Consider the following 16,931-nt stretch of genomic DNA (forward strand, 5'->3'; position numbering starts at 1 on the left):
GCTCTTATCTCGAGTTGCTCTGCCCTTCTTGCCAGCATCCTGCTGATTCCTTTGGCTTGCGGTACCCACAACCTTGCCGTAGCAAGTCCCAGGACTTGGCAAATGCCTTGAGCTGCTCATGGCTCTGGCAAGCACCAGCAGATGTGTTGCAGATCTGTTCCAACACACATCTGTGTGGGGTTGTCCCTGTAGTGGCCGTGTCAAAACCTGGTATGCTGCTGCTTGTGCATGCCCTGCATGTTGCTCCAGGTGTTTGTTTCCAGTTCTTGGTCTGCATGTACCTACCCACCACACAAAGGTCTCCTGAGCACATCAGCTAACCAGCAGCACCTCTTCTTTCTTTTAAGAAAGACTTTCTTCCAAGCTTTTGTGGCACAGAGAAGCCATAAAGACTGGGTTAACAGCTGACATTGTGGAAGGGCCATCCAAGTTGCCAGTGGAGATGCAAAAGCACCACTGAAAGCTGAGATTGATTTCTTCAGGAGCTTTTGCAGAGAGGCCAGAGGCAGTGTGCCAAGATCTCCCAGGATGGCTCCTGTCTGGGGTATTACTGCAGATTCCTGTTCATGAAACCCTTGTTCTAACCCGCTGGAGTATTTTGCATGCTGTGGGATATCTGCAGAAGGATCTGTACCATGCTTCAGGCACGGCCTCCCCCGAGGGCCAGCATGTCACAATAATGTAATTTCTCAGCTTGATCCAGCTGGTGGGTGGGTAGGGAAGGAGCTTTCTGCTCCCTGTGCAGCTGTGTTCAGCAAGAGTCTTTCTGCTGGGATGCCAGCCCTGCTCAGGCTCAGATAATCCAGGGGAAGGGCCTCTATTTTTGGCATTTTGTCTTTTTTTTTTTTTTTTTTTTTTTTCCCCCCCCTTGGCATCTTCTGCCACCCCACATCATCTCTAGGCCTTCCTTGGGAAGCTGCTCTGCCTGTGATGGGATAAGGTACGCTGGTCATATGCTCAAAGCAGCCTCTGCCCCCCTAACTGTGCTGCAGCCCAGCCCTGGGGCACACGGACCTACGTCCATTGCCTGTGGAGTCCTGGAGGGGAGCATGCCCCGCAGGTCAGATGAATTTCTCCAGGACAAAGGAGCCAGATTGCTTCATCTCCTGGGTGAGGGCACTTCCTTGGTGGCATGCACTCAGATACGTGCGTGCCTTGTTCTGCAGCTGTGCTGTGGGCAGCTCCGCTGGCCAGCGTGTGATGATTATTACCTTGCACTTCTGCACTGCAGTGTAGTGATGACTGCGATTTATCAGGCTGTTCCCTGGTGGACTGGATTTGACCTGAATGCTAGAGTGTCTCAGTGCTTCCAACCAGCTCCACTCACGTGGTGCCCATGCTGGCTTTCCTGGAAGGCAGGCTGATCTGGCGGGAACTGCCTGACACATCACCATCAATGCATAATAACCTTTACTTAGAAGAAAAAAAAAAAAAAAGAAAAAAAGAAACAGGAAAAACGACCTTCTGCCCAAGATCCCATGGTAACCCTAGCAATATGGGCATTAATGTCCAGAGAGCTTTCTCTTCTGGACGGGGGGGCAGGGGGGGAGTTAATGGGTTTAGATTATTTGTGGTTATCTGGATTTCAGATTGACACCATAAATATTCAAACTCTGAACCTGGCTGGATGCAGCTGCTGTTGACTTTTGTATGACCTAGCTGGAAACTTTAAATCAGCTGTCGACTTGACTTTCAAGGGAGCAAAATGCTCCAAATCCACTAGATAGCATCTCCTTGGTGTTTTATTACCTCCCAAGAACCTCACTTTGGTAGGGACCCAAATCCAGCCTCCTTTCAGAAAGCAGAGCTTTGTTAGCCTTGCAAAGTCATTAAACCTGCCATGTGGGAATAGGGGTGTCCTACCTTGTGGCAACACACAGGGCTTATTATATAAAACGTACATGATTAATATACAAGTAAAATGAGTCCAGATGCAAGCCTAGCATCGTGTTATTAATAGGCTAACATAGATCTCTATCAATGGTGCTCTCTGTTCGCTAGATCACACTGGATGCTGCGTTTTGGGTGGGTTTTGGGGGTTTTTTTTGAAGTGTTTCTTTGTCTTTTGAGATAGGTATATAGGGCTTCTCTGCAGGTACTGAATACGTTTTGCTCCTGATCCATGGTGTGCTGTCATTCTGGTCAACAGCCCAGGGCTGGTTTGTAAAGTGCTGAGTGAAACACTGTGAGCAGCCGTGAGGACGGTTAGGGCCAGTGGTGCCATACCAGCGACCACAGATTGCTGTGCCAGCAAAAGGTGCTCTCTTGTCCAGTGACTGAGAGCAGAGCAGCCCTACAATGCCAGATTCATCATAGCAAGTTGCCTGTGTTGAGGGCCACTGTCAGCTTAATGGATGTCACAGCAGCCACAGTGTCAATAAAGGTTACGGCCTTTGCTGAAGAAAGAGATGCAAACACCATTTAAGTAATTGTGTGGTGGCAGTGGGGGGAGCAGCAGTGCCGTATCTGGCTGCTCAATGTGTGCATCCTCCTCTGAAGAGCTGGACAGTGCATCCAGAGATGATGCTCTGAAAAATCAGAGAGGTAAAAAAGTTGGGGGCCAGATGTTTTGCTGGAGTAGACCTGTTGAGAAGGGGACCTGCAGTGTGGCTGGAACCAAGACCTCCAACCCTCCATAGCTCCATGGGAGATACTGGAGAGCTCTTTGCCTTTTCTTCCCTCGGTCACCTTGGCCTGCCTTTCCAAAGACGTTGCTGAATTTGATTGCCGACTTTGAGGCTGGTCTGGTTTCACAGCAGTGTGGGGCACTCAAATACCCACAGTCATGTGGCATGAAGGGGTCTCAGGTCCACGCTGAAGTGGCCTAAGGTAGGAGATGTTTTTGAAAATGCAAGGGCTGGCAAGTCCAGGCTGACAGCTTTTAGACTAATTCATTTGATGGTCTCGTTCTCTAATGTAATGTTTTATTAGGTCCAACAGATTTCTGTTCCAAATTCCCTGGGGAGCTCTCCAAAATGACTGTTCAATGAATAGCTTTTCCCTGCAGCTAAGTGAAAGAGGCGCTGGCAATAGAGAGATTTTGGCAAACCAGCCTGACAAAGACTTGGAAAGGCTCTTAGTCCAACCTTACAAATTATCTCACATCTCCTCCACTCATCTGGCTCGTACTGAAAGCAAATTGCAGGCAGATGGTTGGGTCTTCTAGTGGCCAGGGATGCCTGCTCTAGGTCTTCATTTCAACTCCACCACTGTTGTGAAGCTGCTTCTTCCTGTGGTTCTTGTTCTTGATGTGTTGAGATCCCTCTCTGCAGAAGCCTTCAGAGATGTGTGCTCTTCTGGAGACCACGCACAGGGATTTGGAAGTCCTGGCATGGTTGTAGCTATCCTCTCATGTCTCCAGCCCACGTGGTGTCTTAACCCCCAGCCTGCTGGCAGGCAGCGGGCTCTTGTAGTGATGTCTTCCTCCAAGTTCACTCTTGGTTATGAAGATGTCTGGACTCTCTAATATGTATTCTCATGCCTTGTGCTTTTAATATCATGTATGAGTTGCTATCTGCTGACTAAGATTAATTGAAAGTGTAAAACAATAAGTACTAAGAATTAATACAAGGCTTTGTAATACAAGATGACTTTTATTCTAGTTTGAATACTTCACACAGTGGCTATGTTAGTTTTATTGATCTATATACATAGAATTATTTAAATGCACCCTCTGGTGCTGAGTGTCAGGGATTTTCCAATGCTTGCCACTATGCATTTTTCATTAGAGGCTAGTGAAGGCAGATCCAAACTTTGACTGCCCAGGCAAGATTAATTTCATCTTGACAGCCACAGCCAAACACAAGCAGAGTTTTGAGAGCTGACCACTAACCATGGTCTCACACCACGTACCCCGGAACAGTTTCCCGGGCTCCCTCCTTCAGTCTCTCCTGCATCGTCAGTGTTTCAGTGCTGCCAGGGTATGCTGGCTACCAAACATCCTGGCTCCACCAAGGCTTTTCTGCATTTTGTTTTAAAGAATGAAAATGGATCTGTTCCTATACATAGCTGAAACTCTTACATTAAAACCCTGCCTGTACTGCGCATACTAAACTTGGCCTGATCTTTCAAGGTCAGATGTTTGGCAGGTGCCAACTGTCTGTAGCTGTTACAACGTTTCTTCCATCCAAATGTGACTGGATTGTCTTTTATTTCATCAGATTTTTTCCACTTTTGTCTAAAAAATACTCAATTCATTTTCTTGCCCTTTTCTAGTGGGAGATTGGAAAAGGAAAAAATGCCAGCAACTTCATTTCTAGTGAAAAGCATTCTCAAGTTTTTCTTTTAATGGTGTTTGACTGCAGTCACTGGCCAAAGGAAACTGAACTTTTTTAGTTTACAGGGAACTTAGGACAAAAAGAATTAAACTTCCCAGAGAAAAATGAAATGTGATGGTTTTTAATGTTTAGAAGTGAGGCAAGTGGCTAGGCAAGACAGGCAGCTTTCCCACAGGTTTGTCTTGAGGTTGGATGAGGGATGGGAACTCTCATAAACCCCCTTTCCTGCACTGGGTTGCTTGTTAAAGTCATGGGGAGTCTCTGGTGTCTATGAAGAGGTTGAGCTCATGCTGCAGCCTTTGCTCGAGGGAGGACACTAAGAAGGTGTCTGTCCTTTAGTTGACAGCCCAGTGAAACTAAAACTATCTGAGTTTTCTGTCTCTCCACTAAATTGGGTTAAAATTAGCTGACAGGTTCCAAAGTGATTGGAACACACAAGCCTACAGTGTAATTGCATAAGCCACTTTCCTTGGGAACCAAGCTGAAAAGCATCAGTATGTTTTATAGCGCTTATTATAACAATCATTTTGCATCTAGTTCAATGTTCATGGTACAGCCTGAAGATGAACTTCAGGAATCCTGGAGGGGTCTGATGGGCCTCTTTCGGAGGACATATGTGGATGTGTGCGTGCTGCAGCAGAAAAGCCTTTGGGATTTGGGAGCCCGGCCCTGCAGAAATGCTCTTGTCAATCCTGTACCTGTTGTTACCTAAAGCCTCTTCTGAATCTGGCTTTAGTCCCTCTGTTGTGTCCTTGGGGCTGGAGGAAGAAGAAGCTATCAGGGCATGCTGTTGCCTCTCTGCCATGTTGTTCTAGGGCTGCCGGTTCCCCATGGGAGGGTTATGTCTCCAGCTCGCATCCTTTCAGGATCAGAGTGGGGTCTCCTCTGGGCCTTACAGCAGGGAAGTGCTGCCTGGTTCCTTTGCCCTGACTCAGTCGAAGATGGCTGCAATGCCATCCCTGGTAGCTGCTGTGCCTCTGGGGTCGAGCAGGGGCATGGTTGCCCCTAGCCTTGCTGTGCAGGTAGCCCTCAGGTATGGCCGCTCCCCCAAGCATGTTCCGTGCTCCAGAGCAGGCTCAGAGCCACATAGGGCTCTATACTGTGTAGGGAGATTGCCTCCAGTGGGTCCCCCTGCTCCTCTATGAGGACTTGGAGGAGGATCTGTGCTTTTATTTTTTTTATTTATTTATTTTTTAATAAATGGAGGAGGTAGACTAGAAAGTGGCCCTGGCATCACCTTCTCTCCATTGCTTAGCATCCTCCCTGCAGCAGGGCTGGAGGGTGGGTTGGGGCCGGGAGCTGGACCTGGGCTGAGCATCGCTCTCCTCGTCTAGAGCCCTACCTTTGCCTTGTGTGGGGACAGCTGACCCAGGACCCTGTGTCCCAGCACTTAGACCCTGCATTGTGCTTGGAGAAGGCAGCTTTGGTAGTGGGTTCGTGAACTTTGCTATGTTTTATAGCCACTAGAGGGGGGTCAGAGACTGCTGGCTTGGGCTGCCTGCAGCCAGGCTGCCCGGGCTGGGGGTAGTGCAGGGTAGCCCAGGTGGTGGGCCTTGGGCTGAGCCCCATGGTGTGTAGCCTGGCCTTTCCTTGCCCTGAACATGTTTTCAGCATCTTTCCCAGCCTCAGTGGGAATTCCTTTGGGAAGGTCAGTGGTGCAAGCCAGGACATGCTGTCTGCATCTACTCTGCTTTTCCCCCATGGCAATGTGGATGCATGGGCAGGGAACACTGGGTTAGCAGGGAGTCAAGCTGGGGAGTCCTTCTAGCCCACGGTGGATTTATCAGCCCAGCTTCAGTAGCACTTTGTAACTTGGGAGCCAACTGTTGTCACCCAAAGACAGCCGTCTTGCTTGCACATAAGCCTGAAACCACCTGAGGCAGCTCTGTGCAAGACCCCATCAGGTCTTCTGGCTCTTGGGTGGAAATGCCCCTCTTCGTGCCATGCTCCTGCAGATCCTAGCAGGGAGCGTGCCCTCTGGTTCATGAGAGATGGCTGCAAAGTGACGGTGGGGAAGGACTCTACGTGTCCAGCCCAGGGTGTGTGGCATCGGTCATTGGCAAAGGGGAGGCACTGAGAACTGCCAAGGAACATCAGGCCATTGAGATTGCTGGAGCAATTTCAGCTGGCTAGGAGCAAGTCTGTTTATTGTCTCTGAAACCAGGCATTTGAGGTGCTGAATTTCCTTTGCAAAGTGCAGAGCACTATTTTATGCCAAGATGAGGAGAGATTTTCAGAACACTTCTATAGCTTGTTGTTTTCCCTTGTGGGCTGCTATATATGATTTTTCTAAAGGGGAGGAAGTGCTGGGTTTTCCATTTCTAGGTGCTGCTCTTCAAACTCTGAGCGACGTGAGCTGTAACACTTGCTAGCTTCTCATGGATGCCTTGGCAAGACTCAGTCAACTTCTGAAGAGGGAGAAAAGGATGAAGAGAGTCTATGATTGCCCTTAGCAGAGCCTGGCACAGCATCGAGAGGGATTTTTCTTTCTGGGAGCAACACACCTCTGCTGCCATTGCCTGGTGGATGTTCCTGGTGATTCTGGAGCAGGATTCAAAAGAAGGTATCTTGATGGCAGCAAACCAATCCTCTAAGGTCCCCTGTACTTGTTGCTGAGAGCACCCAGTCCCTAACACATCATGGGAATAGTCTGTTCTCTGTGTCACTGGGAAGTGACAGGGACTAGTTGTACTAATGGATGGGAAGGATTTGGCCTCCCCACAGCTCCAGGATCGTTTTAAGTGCAAGGCTGTGGATTATAAATTATACAGCATTTATAATCAGGAAAACATCTGCTGGGTGCTCTTTCCAGTGGACAGGGCCAGACGAAGGCTTCAGGACACGATGCGTAGGGGTTACACCAATCGCCACCTGTCTGCTCCTATAATTGAGTTGATTTTTTATGATCTTGACATCAGCTTTCAAGACTCATGATCTATGTGTTTATTTAGCTGTCTTTCCTGGTGTCCCTTAGTTTTGAACTCCTGTAAATCCTCCCACAGTTGGATTTCTGCACTTTTCAGAGATTACATTTCCTGACAGTACATTTCTCCTTCCCCCTCACTTTGGTGACAGCTCAGGAGAGGCTCCAGGGACCAAAGTGTTCAAACCCTGGGTCTAACTTTCCAGGGGCCAAGCAACTGGTACTAGTGTAAGTGGGACAGGTGGCCCAAACATGCTGCTTTGAGGCTGGAGGAGTCCTCCAGGTTCAAAATCTGGTCCAGGGGCTGTGTCATCCTCCAGGACTTGGCAGCTGGACCACAAGGTGGTCTCCACGAAGGGGACCTTCTCAGGTCCTGTCTCCAGGCTAGGAAGGTGAGTGAAGTTGACGTGGCCAGAACAGCAACTTTTTGTTAAAAAGGCCAAATTCTGGCTGCTGGGGAGTGAGATTTTTTGCAGCTCTGTTTGTTTGGGTCCCAGTAGCCCTTGCTCATTGATGCTCTCATCTCAACAGGAATTAACCCATGCAAGGGCTTCCTGGGGATCCCAGCTCAAACGATTCCCAGAAGGACCGCATTATAAATGCCCTCGTTTTTCGCAAAACCATGTCTTCTTTTGTCCTCTTCTTTTGGGGAAGTACAGCTAGTGCTGAACTCCACTGATTTCCAGATGTGTACAGATAGGCAAATACTTGCATGCTACTAGGAAAGAATATGCAGCAGCCTTTGCTTTTTATGCTTTTTCCTACCAGCAAAGCAGGGATTGTTGAGAAGAGCTATAGCCAAGAGCTCTATGGGATGCTTCCTACAACCAGTAGCCTCTGACTCCAGTGGCTGGGGATACATCTTTGTGGAATAGTTGTGTGAGTAGGAAGACTTAACATGTGCTGATCTGGCTTTCCAGGTGGGGTTTGCAGCCACCCTCCCTTTCCCAGCTGGTCCTAGCAGCCTTTGTCTTACTCCTTGTCCACTTTTGCCTCCTCTGGCCTTTTTCCCATCCCCCTCACAGGGCTTTTCTGCCTGGCCCTCACCCCTCCTGCTGCCTGCCCCGGTCCCTCCTTTCCCTGCTCCAATATGGAAAAGGAGAAGGGGAGATTTCCAGGATCCTGAGCCATCCTGGCTCTGCCCCATGTGGTGCCTATGCCCCTTGATCCCTGCCTCTCTCCCCAAACTTCCCAGCCACCAGTGACCCGTGAATTAATTTATTTACAGCATTAATACCTCCAGAAGGAGTTTCCTGCTTCAGTGCATGCTGAGGCCTTCCCCATCTCTTGGGCAGGATTCTTGACTCCAGCAGGTACCATGCCTGATATTTTTCCAAAGCCAATGTGAACTTGTCCCTGGTACAAGTTCATATTTGAGGCCCTTGCACTTGTGCTTAGCTCGAGTGGCATTCCCACATGCTACTAAACCTGCTTCTGAGCTCTGCTGCTGCCTGCAGCAGCGCTCGGAAGTGTCCAGATAAAATGGATTTAAAACTTACGTGTATGTCAGGACATAATTTCCTAGCTCTGTTACCAGGGCCCGGTGGTACCCACTGTTTAACTCGCCCTGCAGTGGTGACAGTGCTGTCTCCCTCTCAGTGGTGCAATTGTAAGCATCCAGGAGGGATAAAACTCTTGGTAAGGGTCCAGTTTTCCATGGGATTGGGCTAGAAACTTCTAGTTTTCACCCATTAAGGATCTGACTGGGCAGCTGAACATGTAGATAGGTGGCAACCCACCTGTATCCATATGACAACCAGATATATTAGTTGTCTGTCGCTACAGTGCTTAGGTGGAGAATGTTCTTGCTGCACCATCACACTGCGACCTGGCAGCAGCATGCTTTGTGGGGCCATGACTGAGAAACCCCTGGACACCGTGAGGGAGGCAGAGAGCATGGCCTAGCTGACATCTTGGTGCCGGCTTCCCCTCCCCATCTTTCCCCATGTGGTCCTCTCTGCCAGGTCCTCTCAGCCATCCTCATCCAGTTCAGCAGAGGGCGCGAGAAGAATTGATGACTTAACATGGGATGATTTACCCCTCTGTGTAATGAGATGTAAAAGGATCTCTTTCACACTAGGCTGGAGGCTTGCTTTTATGGGCATCTCAAAGCCTTGGCCTTGAATGGAAACCCATCTCCCGCTAGCAGAAGATTGGATACATCTCATCATCACTTGTGCATATTTTTGCCTGCCAGGCAATCACAGGAAAACAGATGAAGAAAGATTGATCTGTAGGTCTTAATTTTATGGGCTTGTGTGGAATCCACCTCCCATCAATTTACCGATGGTGGTTAAGAAGAGCCAATGTCCTTATTCCCCTCATCGTGGCTGGGAATAATCTGCCAAATGAGCTATCCCTTTATAAGGGCATTATGTAGAAGAGTGAAGCAGATTTGCACCTCTGAGGGCTCTGTGGTTATTTATATTGCTTTAGTGCCTAGCTGAAGCCTTGTGTTGCTCCTTGGGAGAGAGATCTCCCTCTGCAAAATTGCTCCAGGTGGAGCAGGGAATGCAAGTACCCTGGGAGCAAACAGGTTTCATGGTGAGGCAGCTGTAGGTTCAGAGCACGGTGGTCTTTGCCTCTGGGTAGCTGCCAACCCCTCTGTACCAGGCTGCTTCTCCACAGTCACGTATAGTTGGAATTGCCTTTGCCCTTATAGGGCTGCTTGAACTACGCAAAGGCTGTTCTTGTGATGCTGCCTGCTTTGCATGCGTGTGCTCCTTTTTAAAAGTGGGTTAGATGGAGCTTGATCCCACATTGAATTCTCCATTGTCACCCTCTCGTTTGCAGAGTGGTTCAGTGACCACTATGCTCGATGCAGGGCTGGTGAGCCTTGCCCAGCCTGGCTCTCACAGTTAGCCTGCACCTTCCCATCTCGCACCTTGGGAACTATCCCTGCCACCAAGAGCTGGTGACATGGCTTTCTAGTGGTGCCACAGCCAGATTTTGCCCTCAAGGTCTCATCTTTGGAGCTAGTACCCATATTAGAAATACAATCCCTCTCTCCCCCCCCCCCCCCCCTTTCTTTTTTTAATGTATCACAGAAAACTAAGGCATGGAGAAATAAAGCCCTTTGCCCAAGGTCACTTACCAGCTCCAGAGTCTGAAGTAAGAGAGCCCTGATTTCCTGGCTTTGTGTCACGAGTGTGAACAGCTCCTTGCTCTGATGACAGCGAGGGCTTTACAGTAAGGCGGGGGTGGGGGAAGCCATATTTCAACATGCTGTTTGCTCTGTCCCCGAGTGCATCCCCTGGGGTGAGAGTGAAGTCAAGAGGCTGCTGTGAGAGGGTTATAGCCGACCTCTGGTCACAACCGATTAATGACAGCCCCAGGGAGCAAGAGCCCTTGAGCTGGCAGGAAGGAGGTGAGTATGGAAAAGCAGCGAAGTTTTAAATGCAGCAGCCGGAGTACGACATAGAGCAACAGCGGGGAAAATAGCCATGCTCGGACACGTGGCAGCAGGGCAGAAATAGAGGGGATTTCTCCATCCATCCTCAGCAGTTTGGATCCAACCCTTCAATCATCAAAATCCACTCTGATCAGACTTGTTGCTCTGAAAATTGGCTGGTAATGGTTTTGGGACTTTTTTAATTTGTTTGTTCAAATTAAGCAAAAAAAAAAATTGCTGTGAGGGTGGGTTAGTATTTAACTCCAAGCAGATGATAGCAACAGCATGTGGCTGTTCCCCAGGAGGGTGAGGAGCACTGTTGTCAAACCAGGGAAACTGAGGCAAAGCATCAGGATGGGGCGAGCAGGGCCAGGACCAGGAGGAGCCCTTGCTTCTCCCCGTGCCACCATGCATCCAGCTTTGTGCTGGACTCAGCAGAAATCTTCCCTTAACATAATTAAAGGATGAGCAGAGACGGCTGCGAGAGGAGGCGGCTGTTTACGAGTGCGGAGGAGGGCATGCTGGGAAGATGCTCCATTCCCCTGCTCGAACCACTGCACGGGAGCACAACTCCTGGGCGAGGATGTGTGCAGCGCTCAGATGCTCTCCAGCTCCACCGCAAAAGGCTGAAAGCAAATTGGCTGTTAATGCAGACAGTGGCAGGCTTGACTCAACACTCCTGCACTACAAGGGGGCTGCGGGATGGATGAGGAAACCCATGCTCCTTTCGTAACAGGTCTGAGCCTGCTTGTTAGACCTGGTCAATAGTTTGCTGTCAAAAGCAATTCTCTGTCAAACAGGCATTGTGTTTTTCTTTTCTGTCAGAGCAGAATTTTTCTCGGAACATGTCAATTTTCAGCCAAATTTTTCACTTTTGGTGCTTTCTTTTTTTTTTTTCTTGTTTGCTTAAAAAAATAGCAGCACTAAAAACAACATGGTTGTCAGCTACTGAAGTCTGAATCTGAGGGCTCAAGCCAGCAAGGTCTCCAAGTGTATTTTTGATTTTATGTCAAAAAAAAAAAATAGTGGAATGGAAGAAGGTTTTTAAGAACTGATTGTCATGGGGGAGTAACATATGTTAAAGAATGTCAGGAAAATTTCTGGAGGGTTGGTGTTTGTAAATTTCTTTACTGGTCTGTAGCTGTGAGTCTGGGAGTGGTTCAGAAGGAGCAGAGTGCTTGGGGACAGGGACGGTGGCAGCCCAGCTCTGGTGACATCCAGAGGTCCCCGCTGGTGTGTCCCATTCCCCGTGTGGGTTTATACCTGGGTTACAGGGCCTGCTGTGTGATTCTTGCTGGTTCAACTCAATTGGCAGTGTTTGCATTCAACATTAAACACAATAGCTCCTCAATATAATGGAAAACAGGCTGTCTGGAGAAACGCTGCCTGCTTAGGAAAGCTTTGGGTAGGGTGTGTGCTCTGTCTCATGGGGCTTGGAGCAGCCAGCATGGCTGGTGCAAGTGATGGGGACACAGCTGCTGTCCCACCCTGGAGGAAGCCCAGGGACAATCTCTTCATCCTGCCCTAACCCATCAGGTGTCCACCTGGTTCTGCATGAACATCCATGGTGTCTTTGGCAGCACCATAGTTTCAAATGTTGACTCCCTGGCTTGTTGGCCTGGGAGCCATGTGTGGATGTAGCTAAGACCCATGCAAGGGATGTGAGGACCGCACCAGGACCCAGAGGCTGGAGGGTGCTTTGTGCTGTGAGGATGCATGGAGGTAGGGGAGAGCTGGTGGGGACAAGATGGAGAGGCCCTGTAGCCCCAGATCCTGTACGCGTTAGCTTGGCAGGGCTTTTGGGTGTTGCCAGAGTTAATGCAGAGAGCGTGTGTGTCTCTCGTGTGTGTGTTTATGCATGCAAAGAAGTGGCTGCTGGGGAAGGAGTGGAAGGCTTGTGATTTATCATTGCTCTGTAATGGGTGCCTTGCTTCTAGTGAAAGAGGTCAACCTCCCTGAGAGATACCAAACGCCCTCCTTATTAACGTCCTGTTACAGCTAATGGCTTGGGGTAGGGCAAGCAGGTCTTACAAGGAAGGCATTAAAGAGCTGCACTACTTGGAAGGGAAGCCAAAGAATTTACAGCAATATTTACACAGAGGCTCTCCCAAGAGATAAAGAGGTACACAGTCGGCTCAGCAGATAAGCAGAGCGGTGGGACTAGGTGGAGCAGGCACTGTTGGTTGTGCATCCTGAAGTTCAACAGGATTGAAAGCCAGAGCTGCGTAGTGTGGGAGAGGGAGATGCGATCGGGACCACACGTACCAGCTGGGACCCAGCATCTGGGAGGGACAGATATTGTGTTCGTTCATTGTCTTGCAGCAAGGAACGGGGCCAGCAGCACTCCCTCATGCTCCTAGTCCAAACCTGGGTTTGAAGGTATGGATTAACACAAGTTAATGAATGCAATTGCTTGTCCTAGTGAAGATGTGGAAATCTGGCCCAGGTTAATGTCCCTGGCAACCGCCATCTGTCCTGTCCAGCATATGCTTTGTGAGCTGCAGGTTGACAGTTGTTTCTTCAGCAGGTCCTGCTAATGCATCCCAGCTCCGTCTTCAAGAGCCCTGCCTTGACCCCACCTGGCTGTGTCCTGGGGGAGCCCCAGGGACCCATCTCACAGGCAAAAGGAAAAAAACAAACCTCCCCATTCCGTTTGAGGTAAAATATAATTCCATAACAAGCATGCGTCCCAGAATACAGGTTGTGCAAGATCACCCAGGCTGGGGAGCAAGCGAGAAACTTCAGCTCTTTCCTGTCCAGCTCACACTGTGGTCAGGTCTCCCCTCCCTAATACTTTAGCTCCAGGCTCATTTTTTCACACACCTTCCCTGTTTGCTCTGACAAACCTGCGGTGCATCTGCACTCTATTGTCCCTTTCTTGTGCAGGCTGAAGATCCCCCAGACCATTCTCTGCCCCCTCCATCCGATTCCTGCCAGACAGGCCAAAAATCTCACATCCACCTGCCTCTTCTAGCAAAATCTGATCCAAAACCTGCTGAAGACAAAAGGAGTTTAATTTGTTTTTTCTCATCGGCAGCACTGGGCTTTGGATCTAGCCGCGTCTGTGGTAGAGAAACCAAATAAACCCCCATGCAGCAATCCATAACGAGACAGCACAGTCTGCTCCATGCCCCCTTCCTGCATCAACCAGAAACCTCCCTGCACCTCCCGTCTCACTCCTGGCTTCTTTATGTGCTCAAATCACCCACGGCCACCACCTCATCCTGCACTAGACCACATCTCCACTTCACCGACCTCCCCAGCCCCTAATAGCACTCGGCCACTGATCTCCGAGCACTCCATCCATCATTTGACTAGCACATTATTTATTTACCATGGGGGAGAGAAGGGAGTTGGGTTGTCTGGAGAATGTATTAAATTTTCATCTGTTCTCATTGATTTCTGGAAGGAAATTGCTGAGTTATGCCATCAGGGTGGACTAGTTACAATATGGAGAGTATCTACTAGAAGGAGGCGCTGGATGGGAAATGAGGACAGAGTTAAGGTTATTTTGAATATTAAATTAAAATTACAGTGACCATTTAGCTAAGCAACCTCATGAAATGTATCTGAGCATGTTTTCTCTGCTTCCCTTAGTCTCTGCTATAGCTGTTTGCCCAGACTCTTGCTGGTTTCTCTTGCCATATGGGACATGTGTGGTATTGCTTCCTCCTGGCTGCTTGGGAAAGTAGCTCTCGCTCACAGGTTTCTCCACTGACTCCGAAGAGCTGTGTGTGCGTAGGAGCACCTGCTGGCTAGGGCTTGTTCCCCGTCTGCAGGAGCTGCTCAGCCTCTTCCAGCTCATCCTGTTCGGTTTGAAGACAGTTGCCTTAAGTATTTCTTCTCCAGGCATGTCTGGGTTCTCTCCCCCTGAGTTTCCACTGTGGTGGTTAACACATTATTTATGGCAATTTTTTCCCTATTTTTTTAGTACATACTAATATTGTAAGTTGCACAAGAATACTGACTTTTCCATAGGACTCCTTGTGATCCAAAAGCTGCTCATTTTCCTTCCACAGCCAGAACTGGCATCCTAGCCAAAAGTGGTGATTATGGTTCAGGTTTTCCATGCTTTGAAGCCCACCAAGGACTGACTTGGAGTCTCAGCTGAGGACTGGCTCACATTACTTCATCTTAGACCAGTTTCCTAACCAAGTTAAACTAGAAGTGTTGTTTAATCCTGATCAGACACCAGGGTTGACCTAACCTGCCTTGAGAGCATGTCTTTGGTGGAAACGGTGCAACCTTCTCACGTGAACAAGATGGTGAAGCAATTGTCCTTGAGGAAAGGTCTTGTGGCTGGGATTTTTGAAGACAGACACTGTTTTCTGGGTTAAAATGGCAACCTGTGTCTCATGATGGCTGAAGACTGGGGGCTGGGGAAGGTGCCCACATCTCTGAAGAGGTTGCCTCCACCTCTGGCCCCTCTGACCCCGCTCGCTGCCTCCTGTCACAGTAAGCCCTGAATTCAGGGAAAAGCAGCGTAGAAGTGGGGTGTTTTTACTGGGGTTTTATTTTTGCAGTCTGGAGGATAATCAGGGGTCCTTGAGTTTCTGTGGGAGTTGAAAGAAAGGACAGAGCAAACTGGCACTGTTCCCAGTCCAAAATGTTTTCACTAATTGCATGCAACCTTCCTTACAAGAGAGAGAGACTGCAAATACCACCGGCAGTTTAATTACCACTGCTGGTTCACATTGATCTTATTTATGCTGCTCCTGGTGCTGCGTGTGTGCAGTGTGTGTGTGTGCAAGGTAGGAGCGGGTTGTGTAGGGAATCATGAATCGCTGGAGGGGGGAACTAAGGAACGTGTGTGTTTGGGGGTGTGGGGTCTTTCCAAAGAGCCCTGGCGTACTGGACAGCCGTGCCCCCCAATACCTGTTGGTGGTGTGGGTGGGAAAGGTACTGCGTGGAGGCAAAGACGCGTGCAGGGGACATGCGTCGGAGTGAGACCGGTTGGATTCCCGGGCTGGTTTCCCAGAGCCTGCTTGGCTTAGCCACCGCTCTGGCTTAACTCTGAGCCCTGGTGGCAAATTGCTTCCCCTTTGCTAACCTTCCCCTCCTCGAATGCAATGTGTTTCCTCCCCATCCCGAAGCAGGGGAGAAAGCAGCACGGGAGGAATCAGACATGAGCAGGCTGATGGCTGCCGTCCCAGTGCAGGCTCAGCAAATGGGGCTCGTGATGGATGAATGTGCAGGACAAGAAGTAATAAAATGGGCCCCAGTCATGTAATCTTCCATTAAAATGAAATGCATACCAGAAATGAGGCATTTCTGCAGCTTGTACCATCTCCCACGGAAGATCATGAATAAAAGAGGCAAGTGTACTGTTGACAGATGCCGGCATGCATAAAGGACAGTTCCTATAAAGGCAAAGCCCCGGCTAACAGATGGACTAAAGATGTGAGATGCAGGAAGATTTACCAGTCTAAATAATTCAAGGGAATGTCGTATGGGGAGGCAGTGCTGGAGAGGGGAGCCGGCAGAAGGTACAGATGGAAAGGCAGGCCAGGCCTTTCCCACAAACCCATTAAGAACATCGCTTGTCTGAGTGACAGTATGTCGCACAAGGCACCGGCAGAGATGGGTGGATTTGCCTCCAGCACTCCTTCTGCAAGGTCAGGAGAAGAGGTAATCACAAAGGTTGCAACTTTTCGAGGGCATGCTTTGCCTCCTGCAAGGCTGCTTTCTCCAGACTTCCTTCTCTCCCTCCTCTTCCTCGCTGTCCCTTCACTTGCTACTGGGGAAAACAGGAGCATGGAGGTGATGCTGAAGCCATGAGTGAAGGCTGGAGGTGGCAAAGGCGTTCAGTGTTCCCATTGCTCTTCTATGCCCTGCTCAGGTTCCTGGTGGTCCTTTGGACTTTGAAGGTGCCTGGGGGCTAGTGCTGGGTGCCCTGTGCCTGTGCTGCGGTGTACCTTTAATGCTGGCTGACTGCAGGAAAGTGAGCACAGCCAAGTACAAGGGGAGGCTCGGCATGACCCTGAAAGGTGGGTGCATTTGTGCAGGCAAATGGATGCCAGGCGCTGTGTGGAAGGGAAAGGGCTGCAGTGAGAGGAGCAGCTGGCATGGTGAGCAGAAGGGATGCTGGAGTTGCATTTGGGAAGGTAACAGCACCCTAAAGAGGTGATGGGGAGCTGCAGCGTGGGACACAACCCCTTCAGACCTTAATGCCTGAACACAGTCCCTCTCAGACTTGGTGGCCTCACCGGTGCTCTCCTTGTGTTTGCAGAGAGGGGCTGCTGGCATGCACAGCGCAGCTTGGCGCTGTGGGAACGCTGCACATCCAGCTCTTACAGCTGGGAAGTGGGAGTATTCGGCTCATCTGCAGAGCGTGGGTCCC

This window comes from Aptenodytes patagonicus, chromosome 5, assembly GCF_965638725.1.
Source record: "Aptenodytes patagonicus chromosome 5, bAptPat1.pri.cur, whole genome shotgun sequence".
NCBI lineage: Eukaryota > Metazoa > Chordata > Aves > Sphenisciformes > Spheniscidae > Aptenodytes > Aptenodytes patagonicus.